Here is a 25,546-nt window from a genome sequence, read left to right on the forward strand (position 1 = left end):
AGCGGGGAGAAGGGAATTATAATTATTATATTCAGCCCAAGGGCACAACGGCCACTGGCTGCAAAAGGCATGCATTTTTTGGGGGGGATTATGGCTACACAAAGGGATGCAGCCGGGAAATTTGAGGCATTATCAAGTGCTTTTCAAATTGTGAATGAGAGACTGATGAAGTGTGTACAGCCTGCGCAAAAAAAAAAAGCAGAGCTCATGCCTTTGATACAACTTTTTTCAAATCATCACTAGAGTCGTGTCATGCAGCCCTAGAATGTATTAAAAATGTAAACATATAGCCCAACTAAAGTTACATAAATAACTGTAAATTAAGCATATAGGAGTACCTGTTTCTTTGTTAGTCAACACAGAATAGCCACATGTGTGCACTCCCTCAAATTGTTTGGAGAAAATACAGTTTCAGCTATTTTCAATTGTATTCTTCATACTATAAAATAATACAAAACAATGGCACGGAACTCTAAGCAAGTCTTGTCTGCTAAATGAACTAGTGTAGCCCACAGCCATATGGCATAGCCAGATCAGGGCCTAACATAAGGACAACACAGAGTATGTGTCACGACTTCCACCGAGGCTGCCTCCCCTCCTTGTTCAGGCAGGTTTTGGCATTCGTCGTCACCGGCTTACTAGCCACTGCCGCTCCATATAGCATTATTCCATTTGTCTTGTCTTGTCTTGTCAATTACACACACCTGGTTCATATCCCCTCATTAGTCAGTGTATAAGTGTTCCCTCCGGCCCCTTGTCCTTGTGGGTGATTGTTATTTGTGAGTTGAGTGTAGCTCAGTTGAGCTACCCGTACCTTGTATTTCTGGGGCTTATGTTCCCCGTGTGCCTGTATTTTGTTGACGCTATCCAGCGTAACTGTTTCCTAATGAATAAATTCTGTATTTGGTGATTTACCCTCCTGCGACTGTCTCCTTCAAATCACACTCTCACAGAATCACCCACCCCAAGTATGGAGTCAGCGGGAGAGGAGCGCATGCCTGGAGTCATGGCACGGGTCCAGGAGCATTCCATGATGCTGGCCAGCTTGGGGGAAGCGATGGATCGGGTTCTTCAGGTCGTCCAACGCCTGGAGAGGAGAGGACCCGATCTGTCGAGACGAGCTGGTCAACCGGATCCAGCCACCCACACCCCAGCACCTGGAGGGATCTAGATATCCCGACCACGGGAGTTCGACGGGACGGCGGCACTCTGCCAAGGATTCCTCCTCCAACTGTAGCTCTATTTCTCCAGCATCAGGCCGGCCCCATCGGAGCGGGAGAAGGTGTCCGCCCTCGTCTCCTGCCTCTCGGGGAAAGCCCTGGAGTGGGCCAACGTGGTGTGGAATGAAGGAGGAGCCGCGTTGGAGAACTATGGGGAGTTCGCTCGCCTCTTTCGGGCGGTCTTCGATCACCTGCCCGAAGGTCGAGAGGCAGGCGAGCGGCTGGTCCACCTGAGGCAGGGGACGAGGACCGTGCAGGACTTCGCTTTGGAGTTTCGGACTCTGGCAGCGGGGTCCGGGTGGAACGAGCTGGCCCTTATCGACCATTTCCGGTGCCATCTGCGGGAGGACGTCCAATGGGAGCTAGCCTGCCGGGACACCATGTTGTCCTTCGCGCAACTGGTGGACATGGCCATTCGTTTGGACAACCTAATGGCAGCCAGAGGATGTCCTGGAAGGGGTATGCCCGTTCCCACCCCGGCCGACTCAGATCCCAAGCCGATGGAGCTGGGTGGAACCGCCATCCGAGAGAGCGGAGGACGACAGCGACAGTATCACACTGGTGGCACGAAGGGACAGTACACCACACATTGTCGTCAGCGCTCTTTTGGGTCTGGAGACGGCAGGCAGGGCGCTCTTGTCAATTACACACACCTGGTTCATATCCCCTCATTAGTCAGTGTATAAGTGTTCCCTCTGGCCCCTTGTCCTTGTGGATGATTGTTATTTGTGAGTTGAGTGTAGCTCGGTTGAGCTACCCGTACCTTGTATTTCCGAGGCTATTGTTCCCCGTGTGCCTGTGTTTTGTTGACGCTATCCAGCGTAACTGTTTCCTAAGGAATAAACTCTGTATTCTGTGATTTACCCTCCTGCGCCTGACTCCTTCAAATCACACTCTCACAGTATGCTATTCTGTTCTTCTGAAATAGACTACATTTTCTTCATATCATGTTTCTTTAGACCTGTCTAAAATAAATGATGGATTTATTGTGATGGTGTAGGCCCCTCAAACTCAACTCTGGACCTTGAAGCCAGTTTCACAACTAGTTTTCATTGTTCCCCTCTAATAAGGGACTGATTTAGACTTGGGACACCAGGTGTGTGCAATTAATTATGAGGTAAAACAGAAAACCAGCAGGCTACGGACCACGTACGGTAAGAGTGGAGTTCCCCTGGTAGGCTATATTACATGGATTTATTATACTTTTTTATATGTAGATGTTCCAAAGGTCTGCATCGGTGGCTTGTGGGTTAAGAGGGGCTGTTGCACCTTCTTCATCATACTGTCTGTGTGGGTGGACCATTTCAGATTGTCAGTGATGTGTATGCTGAGGAACTTGAAGCTTTTCACGTTCTCCACTGCGGCCCCGTCGATGTGGATGAGGGCATGCTCCCTCTGCTGTCTCCTGAAGTCCACAATCAGCTCCTTTGTTTTGTTGATGTTGAGGGAGAGGGAGATAGTGCCCTCGAAGCTGGTGTTTGGAGGATATATTGGCACGATTCGCACACCCGGGCCAATATATCCTCCAAACCCCTGCTTCAAGTGCATTACCAAAAGGATGCCTGGACCTCTTTGAAGTCACATAGATCACATCATTACGCTCTTTTTGTTTACAAAGCCCTGCTCTACAAACATCCGACTTACCTAACATCACAGTTAAGATTTTAAATGACAAGTTATCAAAAAAAAAAAAAAAACCCGTTCACAGGGTTGGTTAACTCTGGAGACTCCTTTAATGTCTAGAGAGGAGTTAGATAAATCAGCCTTTAATTTCCACCTTATGTGTGGAATGATCTACAATACACTTTAAAATTGGAAGAATTGGTGCCTCTAGGGCATTTCAGACAGTTGTTAGGGGACATTTCTACTGAAGAATGTGTCTGTTTTTTACGATTTTGTTTAGATTTTTGTGTATTGTTGTGTATAATAACATGTATTTTATTGGGTATATGAATGTGCAGTTTAATGTGTTTATTGTATTTGATGTGTATTGTGGTGCTTTACAGGGCTCATCTGGAAAATAGATGTTGGTCTCAGCATTGACTCCCTGTCAAAATAATTGTTAAATAAATAAACAATTAAACCACTTGAGTAGCTTGATAATTTAAATGCTTTTGTGTTCTATATTTTTTTTTATTATCTATTTTCAGAGCACTCATCTAAGCATTTTGTATAAGCATATGTACAGCTTATGTGATTACAGTAAATGGAATGGAATGGTTGTTGACAATAGAAACATGAAATAATCTGTGTATTTAGCAGAGATCCAGAAATGTCTAATTATTGTGATACTGTCTCGACTTTACCACCTAGATTCACTACTTCATCTGCTACCTTGCAATCTGAGGTCAACGAAAAGTGCCTTCTTCAGAAACTCAAACACAGCTAACACATTATAGAAGTTTTAGGACAGATGGATCAGTTTAGAGTGAGATGGGGTCAAGGTTAGATGGTAATCCAATAAAGCTGATTCACTGCGCCGTGGCTTTAATATGAGGTCACAGTGCTTTTGGATGCTGGGAGGGGAAAAACCTAGTAATTATCCTTGAAAGACGCCCTTGCTGAAGTGAAAGGATATAGGTGTATGGGAAAATAGATCTGAGTTTGAACAACATTATCACCCACCAGCAGTTGTTGTAGTGGACAAAAATGTCCTATATGGATCCGGACTTTGTGGCATCAACTGGCATTTATAGGTACAGTGAGGGAAAAAAGTATTTGATCCCCTGCTGATTTTGTACGTTTGCCCACTGACAAAGAAATAAATCAATTTATAACATTTTTGACATGCGTTTTTCTGGATACTTTTGTTGTTATTCTGTCTCTCACTGTTCAAATAAACCTACCATTTAAAATGTTATACTGATCATTTCTTTGTCAGTGGGCAAACGTACAAAATCAGCAGGGGATCAAATACTTTTTTCCCTCACTGTAGGAGCCACTGCAATAATTCAAATGGGTTCAGGTGCATATAATATTCCCTTTAAAAGGCCTCCTCTATGTACCCCTTGGATCAATGTTGTTCACTCTGACAGAGAGAGTGATAGATCACATAATTTCTCACGCAGACATGGGGTTTTCAAGTCAGAACTGCAGGAGTGCTGTCTCAGTCTGGAGGAGGATGCTGAGCAACACATGGGATCTCTCCTGCTGGCTGATGAAACTGGTGGCCTACCAAAGGCATGGAAACCACTGCACTCGCCCAAGCACAGTATATGACAAGACACTCAATCGAATATCTTAATAAGAAGCACTACCTCTGAATACAGACACACTAGTATTCCCCAGTTTGTTTTGAGATGAAACAGAGTCTGTCTTTTGTAATGTTAACTTTTTTTTGGGGGGGGAGTAATCCGTCCGAGTGCAATTTCTCTGACCTGTACTAATAGACTTACATTTTACATTTTAGTCATTTAGCAGACGCTCTTATCCAGAGCGACTTACATTTAGTGAGTGCGTACATTTTCATACTGGCCCCCCGTGGGAAACGAACCCACAACCCTGGCGTTGCAAGCGCCATGCTCTACCAACTGAGCTACAGGGGACCTGTTAATTACTTTTAAAACTCAAAGAATGTGTCTAAATTCCGATGGGATTTTAAACTATTTAATACTGTCTGAAATACTTACATTGTGAGTCTACGGGTAAGGGGGTGTCAATGCTACAGTTTTATTGACTGAATATGCAGCATTTATCATAACCACATCACCTGTATAAATTTGGTTTAACCCTTGGCCTACAATTTCTATGCCACCGTGGAAATCTAATTAACATAATAAAAAAATCCCCATCAAAAATCGGTCTGTTTTTTTGCATGTGCTGCTTCTCAATCCACCGCATCCGCCGACATCGCCCATCCGCATCTGCGGTGAAAGGTGGCAGAGCTAGAGAAGTGTTTGTCAGACCATGAGACATGCTGAAAATCGGTATTCTCACAAAACTTCTGTAACAACTGAACGGGTTGGCTTACAAACTATTATGACCACTCTAGGGAAAGACTCTTACGAACACGACAGTGTTCTTCTCCGTGTTGCTCTAGGACGCCCACAAGCCTCACAAGACTTCATGAGGAATGCTTTTCCAACAGTCTTGAAGGAGTTCCCACATATGCTGAGCACTTGTTGGCTGCTTTTCCTTCACTCTGTGGTCCAACTCATGCCAAACCATCTCAATTGGGTTGAGGTCGGGTGATTGTGGATGATAGGTCATCTGATGAGCACTCCATCACTCTTCTTCTTGGTCAAATAGGCATTACACAGCCTGGTGGTGTGTTTTCGGTCGTTGACCTGTTGAAAAACAAATGATAGTCTCAATGAGCGCAAACCAGATGGGATGGCGTATCGCTGCAGAATGCTGTGGTAACCATGCTGGTTAAGTGTGCCTTGTATTCTAAATAAATCACTGACAGTGTCACCAGCAAAGCACCCCCACACATCACACCTCCTCCTCCATGCTTCACGGTGGGAACCACATATGCGGAGATCTTCCGTTCACTTATTCTGCGTCTCACAAAGACACGGCGGTTGGAACCATAAATCTCCAATTTGGACAGATTTCCACCGGTCTAATGTCCATTGCTGATGTTTCTTGGCCGAAGCAAGTCTCTTCTTCTTATTGGGGTCCTTTAGTAGTGGTTTCTTTGCAGCAATTCGACCATGAAGGCCTGATTCACGCAGTCTCCTCAGAACAGTTGAGGAGAGATGTGTCTGTTACTTGAACACTGTGAAGAATTTATTTGGGCTGCAATCGGAGTTGCAGTTAACTCTAATGAACGTATCCTCTGCAGCAGAGGTAACTCTTGGTCTTCCTTTCATGTGGCAGTCCTCATGAGAGCCAGTTTCATCATAGCGCTTGATGGTTTTTGCGACTGCACTTGAAGAATGTTCTTGAAATGTTCTGTACTGACCAGAGCATACGAGCGGAGTGGAGCGGGAGCGAGCGTGGAGCGTGAGCGGACAGATTTTGAACAGAGCGCAGAGCGGCATTTTTAAAAGGACGGAGCGTCGCCCTATGTCCCGCTCCAATTTCGCTTGCTCACACCACAAGTCTGAAGCATGCTCAAGCCTGACCCAGAATCCATCTGTTTAATTTAATTTGTGTCGTCCATTAATTTGTATTTTATAGAGCGAGAGGAGCAGCACCAGCAACAAGAGAAAAGGGTTGAGGAATTCAAAAGTTTATTCACTGCACGCAAAGGCCCAACCATAACAAGGGAGAGAAAAAGAGAGCTGGATGTAGCATTTTTTAAAATGATTTTCATGGACTATGAACCGCTGAGTAAAGGAGAACGCGAAGGGATGCAACACTTCGCCAGCGCAGCTCAACCGGGCTACACTCCCCCAAGAAACTATGATAAATCAGTACTTTACTTTGTCAAATTTACATCTGAGATGCCCCATTCACATGCTTCAGCTGGCGATCAAAAACGCCGTTAACAAGCACGACAACATTAATAGGCTGTTAGTGAAAGTTGGGCACCTGGTGAAAAGTGTACGCAAGAGCACAGAGGAAACCGACCAATTATGTGTCCGCCCCACAAATGCCTGCGCCATTCGATGGAGCAGCCAGCTGCGGATGATTCAGTCGTTCATCCGGTTGTTCCAAAAAGACCCGTTATGGTAAAACAAACTCAAGTCTAATGTTGCTAACATCACCCTGAATCAAGTACGGCAGCTGACGCACCTTGTCAGTGTGCTGACACCACTAGCAGACCTCACAGACAAAATGCAGAAGGAGCTGGGGAACCTGGGGATGATCCTCCCTGCTGTCACAGAAATCAAATCCCTGCTCACCGATTACACTCACGCTGCACTTCCAATGGGCATCGCTGCTTTTGCAGAAACATTGGCAAACAACGTGTCAATTCGCTATGGAATATACTATACTGATTAACATCTCATTTTAGCGTCAGTGTTAGATCCCCGTTTCAAGACAGAATGGATAATCCGAGACGAGTCTGTATGCAACAAATTCGGGGAGATAACGTAAGGCTGTGGTTTAAGCTAAAAGTGAAATACATGCAGATTTTGTTCCTTTTTTGGAGTGAGTGGGGGGCGATTTGAGTGGAGCGCGATGCAAACTGCGTTGAGCGCTGAGCGATAATGAGCGGACTGGCCTGATGTGGCTTTGAGCGGGGGGAGCGGAGGGGTGAACAGCTCCGTGAGCGAGGAGCTGAGATTCTCACCGCTCCACTCCGCTCATATGCTCGGGTACTGACTGACCTTCTTAAAGTAATGATGGACTGTCATTTCTCTTTGCTTATTTGAGCTGTTCTTGCATAATATGGACTTGGTCTTTTACCAAATAGGGCTATCTTCTATATACCACCCCTACCTTGTCACAACACAACTGATTGGCTCAAAACGCATTAAGGAGGAAGAAATTCCAACTTTTAACAAGGCACACCTTTTAATTGAAGTGCATTCCAGGTGACTCCCTCATGAAGCTGGTTGAGAGAATGCCAAGAGTGTGCAAAGCTGTCATCAAGGCAAAGGGTGGCTACTTTAAAGAATCTCAAATATAAACTATTTTTTGATTTGTTTCACACTTTTTGGGTTACTACATGATTCCAAATGTGTTATTTCATAGTTTTGATCTCTTCACTATTATTCTACAATGTAGAAAATAATACAAATTATGAAAAACCCTTGAATGAGTAGGTGTGTCCAAACTTTTGACTGGTACTGTATATACAAAAGTTTGTAGACATCCCTTCAAATTAGTGGATTCGGCTATTTCAGCCACACCAGTTGCTGACAGGTGTATATAATCGAGCAAACAGCCATGCAATCTCCATAGAAACATTGGCAGTAGAATGGCTTTACTGAAGAGCTCAGTGACTTTTAACGTGGCAGCGTCATAGGATGCCACCTTTCCAACAAGTCAGTTCGTCAAATTCCTGCCCTGCTCGAGCTGCCCCGGTCAACTGTAAGTGACATTATTGTGAATTGGAAAGGTCTAGGAGCAACAACGGCTCAGCCGCGAAGTGGTTGGCCACACAAGCTCACAGAATGGGACCGCTGAGTGCTGAAACGCGTAACAATCGGCTGTCCTCAGTTGCAACACTCACTACTGAGTTCCAAACTGCCTCTGGAAGTAACATCAGCACAATAACTGTTCGACGGGAGCTTCATGAAATGGGCTCCAATGGCCGAGCAGCTGTACACAAGCCTAAGATCACCATGCACTATGCCAAGCGTTGGCTGGAGTGGTGTAAAGCTCGCCGCCATTGGACTCTGGAGCAGTGGAAACGCGTTCTCTGGAGTGGTGAATCATGCGTCACAATCTGGCAGTTCGACTGACTAATCTGGGTTTGGCGGATGCCAGGAGAACGCTACCTGCCTGAATGCATAGTGCCAACTGTAATGTTTGATGGAGGAGGAATAATGAACTGGTGCTGTTTTTCATGGTTCGGGCTAGGCCCCTTTGTTCCAGTAAAGGAAATTCTTGATGCTACAGCATACAATGACATTATAGACGATTCTGGTTTGTCGAGATTGGTGTGGATTTACTTGACTGGCCTGCACAGAGCCTTGACCTCAACCCCATACGAATACCTTTGGGATAAATTGGCCTATTTGCCCAACATCAGTGCCCTACCTCACTAATGCTCTTGTGGCTGAATGGAAGTAATTCCCCGCAGCAATGTTCCAATATCTAGTGGAAAGCCTTCCCAAAAGAGTGGAGGCTGTTATAGCAGCAAAGGGGTGAACAGCTCCATATTAATGCCCATGATTTTGGAATGAGATTGTCGATGAGCAGCTGTCCACATAATACATAAACGTTTCCTGATCATCTCTCAGATATAGGACAGAAACTTCAGAACAAACTTCCTTTAGAATTGTTTTGGGGACTATCTGTTGTTCCATGTAGTAAATCTGTTGTTCAATGCATCTTTATTGGCTAATAGCAGTAATGCCAAATTCAATGTTTGATGCAAAGAGTGTGGCTATCACATCCCATCAAAGACATCATTGGATCCAACAGGCAAAGTACAGTGCCTTGCAAAAGTATTCATCCCTGTTGGTGTTTTTCCTATTTTGTTGCATTACAACCTGTAATTTAAATTGATTTTTATTTGGATTTCATGTAATGGACATACACAAGATAGTCCAAATTGGTGAAGTGGAATGAAAAAAATTACTTGTTTCAAAAATGTCTAAAGAATAAATAACGGAAAAGTGGTGCGTGCATATGTATTCACCCCCTTTGCTATGAAGCCCCTAAATAAGATCTGGTACAACCAATTACCTTCAGAAGTCACATAATTAGTTAAATAAAGTCCACCTGTTTGCAGTCTAAGTTTCACATGATCTGTCACATGATCTCAGTATATATACACCGGTTCTGAAAGACCCCAGAGTCTGCAACACCACTAAGCAAGGGGCACCACCAAGCAAGCGGCACCATGAAGACCAAGAAGCTCTCCAAACAGGTCAAGGACAAAGTTGTGGAGAAGTACAGATCAGGATTGGTTATAAAAAAATACCAGAAACTTTGAACATCCCATGGAGCACCATTCAATCCATTATTAAAACGGGAAAGAATATGGCACCACAACAAACCTGCCAAGAGAGGGCCACCCACCAAAACTCATGGACCAGGCAAGGAGGGCATTAATCAGAGAGGCAACAAAGAGACCAAAGATAACCCTGAAGGAGCTGCAAAGCTCCACAGCGGAGATTGGAGTATCTGTCCATAGGACCACTTTAAGACATACACTCCACAGAGCTGGGCTTAACGGAAGAGTGGCCAGAAAAAAACCATTGCTTAAAGAAAAAAATAAGCAAACACGTTTGGTGTTCGCCAAAACGCATGTGGGAGACTCCCCAAACATATGGAAGAAGGTACTCTGGTCAGATGAGACTAAAATTGAGCTTTTTGGTCATCAAGGAAAGCGCTATGTCTGGGGCAAACCCAACACCTCTCATCACCCAGAGAACACCATTTAGCGCCATCCATCATTCCTTCAATTCTGACCAGTTTCCCAGTCCCTGCCGATGAAAAACATCCCCACAGCATGACGATACCACCACCATGCTGTGGCTCAAGTTTTCAGTTTTTTTGTCTTATTTCTTGTTTGTTTCACAATAAAAAATATTTTGCATCTTCAAAGTGGTAGGCATGTTGTGTAAATCAAATGATACAAACCCCCCAAAAATCATTTTTAATTACAGGTTGTAAGGCAACAAAATAGGAAAAATGCCAAGGGGGGTTAATACTTTCGCAAGCCACTGTAATTCAGCCGCATGTTCAAATATGTTGTGGCAGCCTTTTGATACTTCAAAAAGGTTGAAATGTCTCCCAATAACATCTCAGCACTTTTATTATTGTGCCTGTCTCTATCTGTGAACACATTGTGCTACAAGCAACGGGAAAGGACATGGCTGACCACAGGCATGTGAGACGTGTTTGAAAACGGACAAAGCATGGCAAACACCGTTTTTGGGGTGCTGTCACATGTAAACCTTTTCAGTTTTGACATGTACCCAATAAAATCAGTTTGATGTGTGTTAGTTTGTGTTTGTGTGTGTTCTGACATTTAAACACTACTATCAGTGCCTTTGAATTCATTACCACATTTTTCCTGTGCCTTTATATATTTTTGTTATAAAACAATAAGAAAATGTCTAATTGCTTGAAACGTATAGCCTCAGTACCCATCTCTCTTTAGACCCAAAATGCCTGATAAACTGTGTTTTGTCAGTAGACATTAAGACATCACAATGACAAATCCACAGCAACACCTAACCCAATATGACAAAACAGAATTGCTCTTGATCATTCAGATTGCAGTTTTATCCAATTACAGGAGCTTGATGCTCCTAGTAAATGCCTTAGTCACATTGGGCCCTGAAGTTTTTTACATAATTAATGTACATTTTTAATCAACTTTATTAATGTGTGTGTGTGCGCAAGCGTGTGTGTGCATACTTTCACAAACGTTGGCTGTAACACATAAAATATATAAAGAGTTTGGAGATAAGATAATTACAATTGTTTTACTTTGATCCTAGGACAGTGAGTGTATATGACACTGCTACATCAATTTAGTTTATGTGTATATTAGACGTGCAGGCATGTCGTCTGTCACGATCGTCGGTAAGAGATGAGGACCAAGGCGCAGCGTTGCAGACGAACATACTCTTTATTAGTGATAAACGACAAAAACAGCAAAAACGATAACGTGACAGTCAACGGTCTAACACAAACCAACTAGAACAAGATCCCACAACAAATGTGGGAAAACAGCCTCTATAAGTATGGCTCCCAATCAGAGACAACCAGCCACAGCTGACACTCGTTGCCTCTGATTGGGAACCACTCTGGCCAACACAGAAATACAATACCTAGAACCCCGACATAGAAACACAACACATAGATTAACACACCCTGGCTCAACATAACAGTGTCCCCAGAGCCAGGGCGTGACAGTACCACCCCCTAAAGGCGCGGACTCCGACCGCGCCAACTAAATTCCACAGGGGAGGGACCGGGTGGGCACTCCGCCTTGTCGGATGATCCGGCTCCGGGCCTGATCCCCACTCCCTCTCCAACCCCCCAAAGTACCCCTGGTCCGGTCTGGCCCCGCTGACCGGAGCTGGACTGCACACTGATGGAGCGGATTGCTCTAGTCCGGCGTAACGCATCTGACCGGTGCCGGACCAGGCACCAGTGGAACAGGCCCGGGCCGTGCCGGACTGACGACGCCCACCACTGGCTTGGTGTGGAGAACAGGCACGGGCCGTGCTGGACTGACGACGCACACCACTGGCTTGGTGTGAGGAGCAGGAGCGGGCCGAACCTGGCTGGCGACGCGCACCATTGGCTTGGTGCGGGAAGCAGGAGCGGGCCGGACCGGGCTGACGATGCGCACCCCTGGCTTGGTGCGTGGAGCAGGAACGGACCGGACCGGGCTGACGATACGCACCCTTGGCTTGGTGCGTGGAGCAGGAACGGGCTGGACCGGGCTGACGACTCGCACCCCTGGCTTGGTGCGAGTGGCAGGAACAGGCCGGACCGGGCTGGCGACGCGCACCATAGGCTTGGTGCGGGGAGCAGGAACAGGCCGGGCCGGGCTGGCGAAGCGCACCATAGGCTTGGTGCAGGGAGCAGGAGCCGGACGGGCAGGGCTGGCGACGCGCATCGTAGGCTTGGTGCGTGGAGCAGGAACAGGCCGGGCCGGGCTGGCGACGCGCACCGTAGGCTTGGTGCGTGGAGCAGGAACAGCACGGGCCGGGCTGGAGACTCGCACCATTGGCCTGGTGCGGGGAGCAGGAACTGGCCGGACCGTACTGGGGACACACACCACTGGCCCTACGCAGGGATCTGGAACGGGCCGGACCGGACTGGTAACACACCCCAGTACCTCTCGCCATGCCTCTACACCTTCCTTCCCCTCTTCGACCAGTGGCCCCCGTAACCTGGCGGCCTCCTCTGCCAACCCGCTGGGCCGCTCTGTCGCGGTCTCCTGCTGCCCCGTCGTCCACAGCATTAGCCCCCCCCTAAAAATCTTATGGGCTTCACTCCTACCCGTGGACCAGGTCTCCATACTTTTTGCCAGCCTTTCGCCCTTCTGCTTCCACGTCAAGCCCCTCTCCTCCTCACATGGCTTGACCCAGTCGAGGAGGCGAAGGAGATCCGCTAGAGATCTCCCAGGCGATGGCTCCTGGACTTGCTGCTTGGTCCAGTCTTGGTGGGATCTTATGTCACGATCGTCGGTAAAAGATGAGGACCAAGGCGCAGCGTTGCAGACAAACATACTCTTTATTAGTGATAAACGACAAAAACAACAAAAACGATAACGTGACAGTGAACGGTCTAACACAAACCAACTAGAACAAGATCCCACAACAAATGTGGGAAAACAGCCTCTATAAGTATGGCTCCCAATCAGAGACAACCAGCCACAGCTGACACTCGTTGCCTCTGATTGGGAACCACTCTGGCCAACACAGAAATACAATACCTAGAACCCCGACATAGAAACACAACACATAGATTAACACACCCTGGCTCAACATAACAGTGTCCCCAGAGCCAGGGCGTGACATTGTCAGCACATTAAGACATGAAACCTTTAGAAAAGACACACAAATGAATTACCCAAAGACTTTGGAGAAAGACAAAACTCAGCTATTATTTATCTGCCTTTGCTCAGAAGTAAACATACTGTCACAAAACCACACTTCCAGACCACTGACCTCTCAACATCTCCCGTCGATGAATTCAATAATTGAGTTGCTTTACAGTAGCCTAGTTGATGGAGATACATAAACCCCTTCCTAAGACTGAACACAGCCCAACTACTATGATTTATAAAAAGCAGTAACTTTATTAAGACTGGTAAAGCACTATACTTCGTTGATTTTTGGTAAAATACTCAGACTCTTATTGTCTCCCAAAGCCCAGATGGCAGTAATTGACATGATGCAACTCGCTGCTCTATTGATTAACGTGTTGAGAACTCGGCCCCAACTACAGGTATATTCACATCAAACCTCAAGTAAATAGATTCCTCCCCCTAATCCATGCAAATCAAACATGGCTGTTGTCATTTGTCAGCCGCTGAGGTGCACGCGATCTTATTCATCTCTGTATTTTCAGCTGACATACAGTAACAGTCAAAAGTTTGGACACACCTACTCATTCAAGGGTTTTTCTTCACTTTTACTATTTTTTACATTGTAGAATAATAGTGAAGACATCAAAACTATGAAATAACACATTTGGAATCATGTAGTAACCAAAAAAGTATTAAACAAATAAAAATATATTTGTGATTTGAGATTCTTCAAATAGCCACCCTTTGCCTTGATGACAGCTTTGCACACTCTTGGCATTCTCTCATCTCACTTCACCTGGAATGCTTTTCCAACAGTCTTGAAGGAGTTCCCACATATGCTGAGCACTTGTTGGCTGCTTTTCCTTCACTCTGCCGTCCGACTCATCCCAAACCATCTCAATTGGGTTGAGGTTGGGGGATTGTAGAGGCCAGGTCATCTAATGCAGCATTCCATCACTGTCCTTCTTGATAAAATAGCCCTTAAACAGACTGGAGGTGTGTTGGGTCATTGTCCTGTTGAAAACCAATGATAGTCCCACTATGCCCAAACCAGATGGGATGGCATATTGCTGCAGAATGCTGTGGTAGCCATTCTGGTTAAGTGTGCCTTGAATTCTAAATAAATCACTGATTGTGTCAGCAGCAAAGCACCCCCACACCATACCACGTCCTCCTCCATGCTTTATGGTGGGAAATACACATGCAGATATCATCCGTTCTAACACACCGCGTCTCACAAAGACACAGCGGTTTGAACCCAAAATCTAAATTTGGACTCAAGACCAAAGGACAAATTTCCACCGGTCTAATGTCCGTTGCTCGTGTTTCTTGGCCCAAGTAGGTCTCTTCTTATTAGTAGTGGTTTCTTTGCAGAAATTTGACCATGAAGGCCTGATTCACACAGTCCCCTCTGAACAGCTGATGTTGAGATGTGTCTGTTTCTTGAACTCTGTGAAGCATGTATTTGGGATGCAATTTCTGAGGCTGGTAACTCAAATGAACTTATCTTCTGCATCAGAGGTAACTCTGGGTCTTCCATTCCTGTGGTGGTCCTCATGAGAGCCAGTTTCATCATAGCGCTTGATGGTTTTTGCGACTGCACTTGAAAAAATTAAAAAGTTCTTGACATTTTCGGTATTGACTGACCTTCATGTCTTAAAGTCATGATGGACTGTCATTTCTCTTTGCTTATTTTAGCTGTTCTTGCCATAATATGGACTTGGTCTTTTACCAAATAGGGCTATCTTCTGTATACCCCCCCCACCCCCCACCCCCTCCCCTTCCTTGTCACAACACAACTGATTGGATCAAACGCATTAAGAAGGAAAGAAATTCCACAAATTAACTTTTAAGAATGCACACCTGTTAATTGAAATGCATTCCAGGTGACTACCTCATGAAGCTGGTTAAGAGAATGCCAAGAGTGTGCAAAGCTGTCATCAAGGCAAAGGGTGGCTATTTGAAGAATCACAAATATAAAATATATTTTGATTTGTTTAACACTTTTTTGATTACTACATGATTCCATATGTGTTTTTTCATAGTTTTGATGTCTTCACTATTATTTTACAATGTAGAAAATAGAACAAAATTAAGAAAAACCTTTGAATGAGTAGGTGTGTCCAAACGTTTGACCGGTAGTGTACAGTGGGGGAAAAAAGTATTTAGTCAGCCACCAATTGTGCAAGTTCTCCCACTTAAAAAGATGAGAGAGGCCTGTAATTTTCATCATAGGTACACGTCAACTATGACAGACAAATTGAGAATTTGTTTTCCAGAAAATCACATTGTAGGATTTTTAATGAATTTATTTGCAAATTATGGTGGAAAATAAGTATTTGGTCACCTACAAACAAGCAAGATTTCTGGCTCTCACAGACCTGTAACTTCTTCTTTAAGAGGCTCCTCTGTCCTCCACTCGTTACTTGTATTAATTGCACCTGTTTGAACTGGTTATCAGTATAAAATACACCTGTCCACAACCTCAAACAGTCACACTCCAAACTCTACTATGGCCAAGACCAAAGAGCTATCAAAGGACACCAGAAACAAAATTGTAGACCTGCACCAGGCTGGGAAGACTGAATCTGCAATAGGTAAGCAGCTTGGTTTGAAGAAATCAACTGTGGGAGCAATTATTAGGAAATGGAAGACATACAAGACCACTGATAATCTCCCTCGATCTGGGGCTCCAGGCAAGATCTCACCCCGTGGGGTCAAAATGATTACAAGAACGGTGAGCAAAAATCCCAGAACCACACGGGGGGACCTAGTGAATGACCTGCAGAGAGCTGGGACCAAAGTAGCAAAGCCTACCATCAGTAACACACTACGCCGCCAGGGACTCAAATCCTGCAGTGCCAGACGTGTCCCCCTGCTTAAGCCAGTACATGTCCAGGCCCGTCTGAAGTTTGCTAGAGTGCATTTGGATGATCCAGAAGAGTTTTGACTCCAGACCAAAGGACACATTTCCAATGGTCTAATGTCCATTGCTCGTGTTTCTTGGCCCAAGCAGGTCTCTTCTTCTTATTGGTGTCCTTTGGTCTGGAGTCAAATATTGAGAAACTTTTGTTATTGACCAAATACTTATTTTCCACCATAATTTGCAAATAAATTCATTGAAAATCCTACAATGTGATTTTCTGGAATTTTTTTTCTCAATTTGTCTGTCATAGTTGACGTGTACCCATGATGAAAATTACAGGCCTCTCTCATCTTTTTAAGTGGGAGAACTTGCACAATTGGTGGCTGACTAAATACTTTTTTTCCCCACTGTATATACTGTATTCTGTATCATTCTACTGTATCTTAGAGTATGCCTCTCTCTTAATTCCTTTGCTTTACTTAGATTTCTGTGTATTGGGTATATGTTCTGAAATTAGGGTAAAGTGAATTAATGAGGGTTGTCATTTTAAATTTGGTTGAGTTAAGTCATTTGGTTTTGGGTTATAATTTATAAGATGACTGAGTGATTTAAGTGAATCAACAGTATGTATTAGTATAATTATTTTCAAAATGAAGGATTTTAATTGTACAATTTAGAAATGTTTTATATAGATATTATGGTTAAAAACAGTGATACATTATGGTAATGTCTTAAGATCCACATATATTATTTATTTTGAGTAGACATTGTGAATCATACTGTTTGAAACATGGAAGTTAATATGAGGATTGTGAATGAAATCATGAATATATTGATTAATTGGGTTAATGTATTAATAGATTAGTAAGTATATACATTTGAAGTAGTGGGTGATATTGACATTGATGTTTAAATATCTATGTTGCTAGGCAAATACTTAATTGGTTCCTATCATGTGCTATTTTCATATGATCTGATTTTGATTGAATTATTAAAGCATGAATAGTTAGGGATGTACTGATTTAACAGGGAGTGAAAATAGAGTGTTATAATGTGTATCTATCTCAGGAATAATAGGAGAACAAAGCCGGAGTTAAACATTGTATCTGTTAACAATCATCGGTTTTTAAGCAATTCGGTCTGAGATGTCACTCATAAGATTATGTAAGTGATAATCACAGAGCATTGGATGCTATTATAGTAGATAAAGAGGGAATGTAAGGTGGGGAAAAAAAGTATTTAGTCAGCCACCAATTGTGCAAGTTCTCCCACTTAAAAAGATGAGAGAGGCCTGTAATTTTCATCATAGGTACACACGTCAACTATGACAGACAAAATGAGAAGAAAAAAAATCCAGAAAATCACATTGTAGGATTTTTTATGAATGTATTTGCAAATTATGGTGGAAAATAAGTATTTGGTCGATAACAAAAGTTTCTCAATACTTTGTTATATACCCTTTGTTGGCAATGACACAGGTCAAACGTTTTCTGTAAGTTTTCACACACTGTTGCTGGTATTTTGGCCCATTACTCCATGCTGATATTCTCTAGAGCAGTGATGTTTTGGGGCTGTCGCTGGGCAACACGGACTTTCAACTCCCTCCAAAGATGTTCTATCGGGTTGAGATCTGGAGACTGGCAAGGCCACTCCAGGACCTTGAAATGCTTCTTACGAAGCCACTCCTTCATTGCCCGGGCGGTGTGTTTGGGATCATTGTCATGCTGAAAGACCCAGCCACGTTTCATCTTCAATGCCCTTGCTGATGGAAGGAGGTTTTCACTCAAAATCTCACGATACATGGCCCCATTCATTCTTTCCTTTACACGGATCAGTCGTCCTGGTCCCTTTGCAGAAAAACAGCCCCAAAGCATGATGTGTCCACCCCCATGCTTCACAGTAGGTATGGTGTTCTTTGGATGCAACTCAGCATTCTTTGTCCTCCAAACACGACGAGTTGAGTTTTTACCAAAAAGTTCTATTTTGGTTTCATCTGACCATATGGCATTCTCCCAATCCTCTTCTGGATCATCCAAATGCACTCTAGCAAACTTCAGACTGGCCTGGACATGTACTGGCTTAAGCAGGGGGACACGTCTGGCACTGCAGGATTTGAGTCCCTGGCGGCGTAGTGTGTTACTGAAAGTAGGCTCTGTTACTTTGGTCCCAGCTCTCTGCAGGTCATTCACTAGGTCCCCCCGTGTGGTTCTGGGATTTTTGCTCACCGTTCTTGTGATCATTTTGACCCCACGGGGTGAGATCTTGCGTGGAGACCCAGATCGAGGGAGATTATCAGTGGTCTTGTATGTCTTCCATTTCCTGATAATTGCTCCCACAGTTGATTTCTTCAAACCAAGCTGCTTACCTATTGCAGATTCTGTCTTTCCAGCCTCGTGCAGGTCTACAATTTTGTTTCTGGTGTCCTTTGACAGCTCTTTGGTCTTGGCCAAAGTGGAGTTTGGAGTGTGACTGTTTGAGGTTGTGGACAGGTGTCTTTTATCCTGATAACAAGTTCAAACAGGTGCCATTAATACAGGTAACGAGTGGAGGACAGAGGAGCCTTTTAAATAAGAAGTTACAGGTCTGTGAGAGCCAGAAATCTTGCTTGTTTGTAGGTGACCAAATACTTATTTTCCACCAAACTTTTGTTATTGACCAAATACTTATTTTCCACCATAATTTGCAAATAAATTCATAAAAAATCCTACAATGTGATTTTCTGGATATTTTTTTCTCAATTTGTATGTCATAGTTGACGTGTACCTATGATGAAAATTACAGGCCTCTCTCATCTTTTTAAGTGGGAGAACTTGCACAATTGGTGGCTGAATAATTTGTTTTATTTTCCCACTGTATGTGATTATATGGGGGATAAATGTTGGCCATTAAGATTAGGAAGGTCTTGGGAATTTAACTAAAGATATGCAGGAAGACATTAAGAGTAATAATTCTTAAGCCAGGAGGACGCGGAGCAGGGCGAGCTGGATGGCGACGGTAGAAATCCTGCAACAGGGAGGGATCGAGGATATCTCTTACCGTGACGCAGCACTGCTCCTCCGGACCATACCCCTCCCACTCCACGAGGAAATGAAGGCCCCATACCCGACGCCTCGAATCCAGGATGGAACGGACGGAGTACGCCGGGGCCCCCCTCGATGCCCAGAGGGGGCAGAGGAACCTTCCGTACCTCAGACTCCTGGAGCGGGCCAACCTCCACCGGCCTGAGGAGAGACACATGGAACGAGGGGTTAATATGGTAATCTGGAGGGAGTAGTAACCTATATGTAACCTCATTTATTCTCCTCAGGACTTTGAACGGACCCACAAACCGCGGGCTCAGCTTCCGGCAGGGCAGGTTGAGAGCCAGACCCGATCACCCCATACAAAGACCGGGGCCTCACTGCGGTGGCGGTCAGCGTTGGCCTTCTGACAACACACGGCGCGCTAGAAGTTGACGTGAGCAGCGTTCCACGTCTCCTCTGCATGCCGAAACCAGTCATCCACCGCAGGAGCTTCGGTCTGGCTCTGATGCCATGGTGCCAGAACCGGCTGATACCCTAAAACTCATTGAAATGGCGATAGGTTAGTGGAGGAGTGGCGGAGAGAGTTCTGGTCATATTCGGCCCATGGCAAGAACACCGACCACTCCCCTGGCCGGTCCTGGCAGTAGGACCGCAGGAACCTACCCAAATCCTGATTTGAAAAAAAAAATGTATGCACTCACTAACTGTAAGTTGCTCTTGATAAGACCGTCTGCTAAATGACAAAAAAAAATCAAAAAAATAAACGTACACCTGCCCATTAGACTCGGGTGAAAACCAGAGGTCAGGCTGATCGAGACCCCGCAGATGTTCCATGAACGCCTTCCAGACCCTGGATGTAAACTGGGGACTCCGGTCAGACACTGTATCCTCTGGCACCCCGTAGTGCCGGAAGATGTGAGTAAACAGGGCCTCCACAATCTGCAGGGCCGTGGGGAGACCGGGTATAGGAAGGAGGCGGCAGGCTTTCAAAAAGTGATCCACAATGACCAGGATGGTGGTGTTACCTTGAGAAAGGGGAAGATCAGTAAGGAAGTCAATACACAAGTGGGACCATGGCCGTTGTGGAACTGGTAAGGGCTGTAACTTACCTGCTGGGAGGTGCCTAGGTGCCTTACTCTGGGCGCACACTGAGCAGGAGGAGACATACACCCTCACGTCCTTAGCCAAGGGAGGCCACCAGTACTTCCCGGTCAGGCAGCGCACTGTACGACCGATACCTGGGTGACCAGAGGAGGGGGACGTGTGTGCCCAATAGATCAGACAGTCCGGGACAAGACATAGCACGTACCGCAGCCCAGCTGGACACTGAGGTGGAGATGGCTCGGTGCTGGCTCGGTGCGTAACGCCCACTCTATGTCCGCGTCCACCGCCCACACTACCGGCGCCACTATGCAGGAGGCCGGGAGTATGGTGGTGTGGTCTATGGGCCTCTCCTCTGTGTCGTACAGCCGTGACACTGCATCTGCCTTCACACTCTTAGTACCAGTACCCGGTATGTAGGATAGTGTAAAATCAAACCGGGTGAAGAACAGGGCTCAGCCTCCTCACTGCCCGGATGTACTCCAGGTTACAGTCCAGACAAGGAAAGGGTGTTTCGCCCCCTCGAGCCAGTGCCTCCACACAGTCAGGGCTCTGACAACAGCCAACAGCTCCCGATCACCAACGTCGTAGTTCTGCTCTGCCGGGCTGAGCTTCTTGGAGAAGAAGTCACAGGGGCGGAGCTTGGGTGGCGTGCCCAAGTGTTGAGATTGGACAGCGCCTATCCCTACCTCAGAGGCATCCACCTCCACTATGAACTGTAGTGATGGATCGGGATGGACCAGTACTGGGGCTGAGCTGAACAGATTCCTCAGGTTACTGAAAGGTGATGGGAGCTGCGACCTTGTCAAAGCCCCGGATAAACCTCCGATAGTAATTGGCAAAGCCAATAAAGCACTGCACCTCCTTTACCGTGGTTGGAGTCGGCCAATCACGCACGGCTGAAATGCAGTCTCCCTCCATCTCCACACCTGAGGTGGTAATGCGGTATCCAAGGAAGGAGACGGACTGCTGGAAAAACAGACTATTTTCTGCCTTGGCATGAAGGTCATTCTCCAACAGTCAGTCCAGCACTTTGCGAACCAGGGACACATGCTCAGCGCGTGTAGCGGAATACACCAGAACGTCATCGATGTAGAACCCCACACCACGACCAAGCATGTCCCGAAACCTAGTTCACAAAGGACTGGAAGACTGATGGAGCATTCATCAAACCGTACGGCATCACCAGCTATTCGTAATGCCCCGTTGATGTGCTGAATGCTGTCTTCCACTCGTACCCCTGTCGGATACGCACCAGGTTGTACGCACTCTGGAGATCTAATTTTGTGAAGAAGCGTGCCCCATGCATTGACTCGAACCCAGATGGAATGAGGGGTAGAGGAAAACTGTAACAAATAGTCCCCTTGTTCAGTGCTCTGTAATCAATGCAAGGGCGCAGACTTCCGTCTTTCATCTTCACAATAAAGAAACTCGAGGAGGCGGGTGAAGTGGAGGGACGAATAAACCCCTGGCCCAGGGACTCGAAGACGTATGTCTCCATCGCCTCCATTTCAGCCTGCGACAGGGAATATACATGAATCCTGGGAGGTATAGTGTCTACCCAGAGGTTTATCGCGCAATCCCCCGCCCGATGAGGTGGTAATTTGGTCGCCTGCGTTTTGGAAAACGCGTGAGCCAAATCGAGGTATTCGGGGGGGAATGCACATGGTGGAGGTAGTGTCTGGACTTTCTACCATGGTTGCACCAATGTAAACAGCCAGACACCTACCCTGACACTCTCGCGACCACCCCGTGAGAACCCTCTGCGGCCATGAAAAGGTGGGGTTGTGTAGTGCTAACCAGGGAAGACCCAACACAACATGGAAATCAGGAGACTCAATAATAAAAAAAAGTGACTTGCTCTCTATGGGTCTCTTATGTAACCTTCGTGACTGATGCTGTAACCTCCCTAATGAATCCTGACCCTAATGGTCGACTGTCAAGTGCTTGAATGGGTAGTGGAATGGATAGGGGAACCAATGTAATACCTGGACTATGTGCTAACGACCTGTCCATAATGTTCTCAGCTGTGCCTGAATCGACCAGCTCCTTACACTGGGGAACTACTGTGTAACCAGGGAAGTGGATGTGTAGGGTACAGTGCGTAGCAGAGGGCTCTGAACGAGTGTAGGTGTTCGATACTTGGGGTGACGCGAGAGTGCCCTGTCTGCCGCCTACAGACCCAAAAGAACGCTGACGACAGCATGCCGTAGAATGCTCTCTTGTGCCACAAGAGTGACAATGGCGCTGTCGTCCTCTGCTCTCCCGGATTGCCACACCACCGAGTTCCATCATCTTGTGATCCGGGTTGGGGGAGGGGGGGTGAAACGGGTAGGCCCCTTCCATGACGTCCTCTAGAAGTCAGCAGGTTGTCCAACCGGATGGCCATGTCCACCAGTTGATTGAAGGATACTGTGGTGTCCCGAAAGTCTAGCTCCCTTCAGACATCCTCTCGCAGGTGGCACCGGAAGTGGTCGATTAGGGCCCGCTCGTTCCACCCGGACCCAGCTGCTAGAGTCCTGAACTCCAGGGCAAAGTCCTGCGCGGTCCTCATCCCCTGCCTCAAATGGACCAGCCACTTGCCCGCCTCTATTCCTTTGGGAGGGTGATCGAAGATGGCCCGGAGAGGCGAGCGAACTCCCCGTAGTTGTCCAACGCGTTTTCTCCTTCACTCCAGACCGCGTTGGCTCACTCCAGGGCTTTGCCCGAGAGGCAGAAGACTAGGGCGGACACCTTCTCCCGCTCCGAGGGAGTCGGGCTGACGGTGGAGAAATAGAGGTCCAGCTGCAGGAGGAAACCCTGGCAACGGGCCGCTGTCCTGTCGTACTCCCTCGGTCGGGAAAGGTGAATCCCTCTGGGTGCTGGAGTGTGGGTGGCTGGATCCGGTAGCTCAGTTGGTCCTGAAGGGTTGGGTCCTCTCCCCTCCAGGCGTTGGACGACCTGGAGAACTCGATCCATCGCTTCGCCCAAGCTGACTAGCATATTCGAATGCTCCCGGACCCGGTCCACGACTCCAGATATATTCCCGGTTCCTGCTGACACCATGTATTCGGGTGTGTGATTCTGTAGCGGGTGATGTTGGATGGAGTCAGACACAGGAGAGTAAATCACAGAATAAATGGTTTAATCAATAAACAGAGGTAGGCAGCAATGTATAATACACACCAGTGTGGACAAATGGCGCATTGGGGAAAATAATGCACACGGGTGAACAACACAGCGATACACAATATAATCGAGCTCCACCGAGCTATAATCACACACAAAGACCAGGGGGCAGAGGGAACACGTATACAGGTATTGATGAGGGGATATGAACCAGGTGTGTGTAATAAACAAGACAAAACAAATAGAATGAAGATATGAGGAGAGGCATTGGCTAGAAGGCTGGCGACGACGAACGCCGAAGCCTGCCCGAACAAGGAGAGGAGGCAGCTTCGGAGGAAGTCGTGACACCTGCCAATGCATTGTTGTTCGGGCCATTTAAAAATATATATTTTCAAAAATTTGAGGTAGGCTATATGATCACACCGGTAATAGATCCATTGTTGTATTACTTGTGAAGCACAGCTGAGTGAGCATACAGTTAAATAATTTGCTTTTTTTTTTTATTGGGCTGATGGAGGTGATGGTCGGTCTCATTGGAGGGAGAGAGCAGCAGACTGAGGGTCCACCTCTCAACATCCCTCCGCTCTCCCTTACCAAAAAGGTACACCATCTTGCAGATGATGGCGAAACTCAAATCGCACTGCATTACTTCTGCCTCATGCACAAATTCATGTTGTTAATCTTGAATAAAAGTGAAATATTCCTCGATATAAAAAAAACCCAAGCCGCTAATAATAACATCAACGCAAGCCTATAGATACATTTTCCTACTCATTCATTACTGCTGCAATGCTTGTTGTAGCACTGAGTGGAATAGGAAGAATATGTATGTTATGGCTTATAAAAGTGTTGAATACAAAGTGTTGACAGTAAGAACTTAAATATGAACTCACTCATAAAAACAGCATCTTGTTGCTGTATTCGTTGACAGTTTCTCTCTAGTCATGGTTTTAAACGTTTTGAAATTCACAGTATCAACTTTGCTGTAGTTTTCTTGTATGCCTGCTACAGTGGCTTGTGAAAGTATTCACCCCCCTTGGCATTTTTCCTATTTTGTTGCCTTACAACCTGGAATTAAAATGGATTTTGGGGGGGTTTGTGTCATTTGATTTACACAACATGCCTACCACTTTGAAGATGCAACAGATTTTGTATTGTGAAACAAACAAGAAATAAGACAAAAAAAACAGAAAACTTGAGCATGTCATGGGTTTTTTACAGAAATGTTTGGCGATTGACTAGGAATGCCTTGGAGATCAACCAGTCGATGGCGATCGACCGGTTGGTGGGTGGGAGCTGCGCGGCAGTCTCGGGGATACTGCGCGTGTGCTTAGAGTGAACATTGGTCAAGACCCTGGTGAGGACGACGAGCACGAAGATAAGCTTCTCTGAGACGGTTTCTGACAGTTTGTGCAGAAATTATTTGGTTGTGCAAACCCACAATTTCATCACCTCTCCGGATGGCTCGTCTCAAACCATCCCGCAGGTGAAGAAGCCGGATGTGGAAGTCCTGGGCTGGCGTGGTTACATGTGGTCTGCAGCTGTGAGAACGGTTGGACGTACTGACAAATTCTCAAAAGCGACGTTGGAAGTGGCTTATGGTAGAGAAATTAACATTCAATTCTCTGGTAACAGCTCTGGTGGACATTCCTGCAGTCAGCATGCCAATTGCACGCTCCCTCAAAACTTGTCACATCTGTGGCATTGTGTTGTGTGACAAAACTGCACTTTTATTGTCCCCAGCACAAGGTGCACCTGTGTAATGATCATGCAGCTTAATCAGCTTGTTGATATGCCACACCTGTCAGGTGGATGGATTATCTTGGCAAAGTAGAAATGCTCACTAACAGGGATGTAAACACATTTCTGCACAACATTTGAGAGAAATAAGCTTTTTGTGTGTATGGAAAATGTCTGGGATCTTTTATTTCAGCTCAAGAAACATGGGACCAACACTTTACATGTTGCGTTTATATTTTTGTTCAGTATAATTTGGGCCCTGACGGATGTCTTGAGGAATAATTGCAGCTATATAGCACCGTGCATTATTGGCCAAGACAAATCTCATACATTAATGAAGCTTTCTAAGCGTTGCTCGCTATTGCCAAGTTTCATTTCAGATTTTTCCTCTTGTTCGGGTCAGTCTGATACATTCTTACAAATA

Source organism: Coregonus lavaretus, assembly GCF_964263955.1.
Source record: "Coregonus lavaretus genome assembly, chromosome: 39".
NCBI lineage: Eukaryota > Metazoa > Chordata > Actinopteri > Salmoniformes > Salmonidae > Coregonus > Coregonus lavaretus.